This window comes from Bos indicus x Bos taurus, chromosome 8 (assembly GCF_003369695.1).
Source record: "Bos indicus x Bos taurus breed Angus x Brahman F1 hybrid chromosome 8, Bos_hybrid_MaternalHap_v2.0, whole genome shotgun sequence".
Taxonomy (NCBI): Eukaryota; Metazoa; Chordata; class Mammalia; order Artiodactyla; family Bovidae; genus Bos; species Bos indicus x Bos taurus.
This window is the reverse complement of record NC_040083.1, coordinates 22,936,932-22,938,309: the sequence shown is the minus strand read 5'-3', so window position 1 is coordinate 22,938,309 and position 1,378 is coordinate 22,936,932. Positions and strand designations below refer to the sequence as shown.

The 1,378-nt window shown below is 42.0% G+C and overlaps 1 pseudogene; it reads left to right on the top strand.

Annotated features, from left to right (window-relative positions):
- Positions 1-346: 346 nt before the first annotated feature.
- LOC113897928 lies at positions 347-1,032 on the top strand (annotated as a pseudogene).
- Positions 1,033-1,378: the final 346 nt, after the last annotated feature.

Here is a 1,378-nt window from a genome sequence, read left to right as displayed (position 1 = left end):
GACAAATTAAAAGTTCTGCTGAGGAGAATAAGGTGAGATCCATGCATATAAAGCTCAGATATTTTTCACGTCTAATCAAGTCTTTCAAGAGGAATATGCAGAGGCAGCAAAAGAAGGTTTGAAAAAGAAGTCTAACAAAGTTTCCTTAAAAGTTGGTCTTAGCATCAGGAAGAAAGATCCAACAGCTCTTAATTTATCATTAGTACCAAGTTACTGAGATGATAAGCATTCCATTGAATTAGAACATCTATGTTTTTAATGAATGCATTTTACTTCAATGTAAGGATACAGAAGAGCAGAAACTCATGACAGATTTCCAGGCTCTTGAAGTGAAAACAAGCCCAAAATGAGGTAGTACATGTATCTTGGTAAACTCAGAATATGAACATTTTGGACTTAATATTTAAGAGGCACACAACAGAAGATCCTTAGATGAAATGAAGATGAAGCAATGCTCACAATCGCTCATCTCAACTGGAATGCTTCCTTGAGGAATTGACCAATGGTTCTTCATCTCCTCAATGATGACACTGATGATGCTCATCTCTAACCCCCTCTCTTCCTCTGAATCCATGAACTGCCTCAGAGCCTTGACTTGGAAAAGCAGGAGACCTTCACATTTGCATCAAATAAACACAATCTCTCTCTTTTCTGTCTGGGCTACAGGAAAGACTTCAGATTCCCTCAGGAGCAGGTGAGTGGCAGCCAGATCCAGAGGCCCAGGCCTTCTCTATGCTCCACAAGATGCTCCAGCAGAGCTTCAACCTCTTCCACACAGAGCGCTCCTCTGCTGCCTGGGACACCACCCTCCTGGAGCAGCTCCGCACTGGACTCCATCAGCAGCTGGACGACCTTGACGCCTGCCTAGGGCAGGTGATGGAAGAGGAAGACCCTGCCCTGGGAAGGACGGGCCCCACACTGGCCGTGAAGAGGTACTTCCAGGGCATCCATGTCTACCTGAAAGAGAACGAACACAGTGACTGGGGCTGGGAACCTGTCAGAGTGGAAATCATGAGGCGCTTTCTGTGTTAACAAGTTCCTAAGAAAACTCAGGAAGTAAGAAGGAACCTGATTCTCAGTGACTCGTGTCCTAGCTCAGACTCTTCATTTTCAGTCATTTCCAAAACTCTGATTTCTACCTCAGCCATGAATAGTTTGAGTGACATTTGATATTGGCATTAATATTGAGAATATCAACATCCAGCTGTTTTTAGAATTAGAGGAATCTGATGTCATGTGGCTGAATCTTATGAAATAACATGTTTTTGTATGAATGTAATTCATTTATTTGTATTAATTTATTTACTTTTATGGTACTCACATTTATATGTTCTATTTATTACATGCATGCATGCTATGCATGCTGAGACGCTTCAGT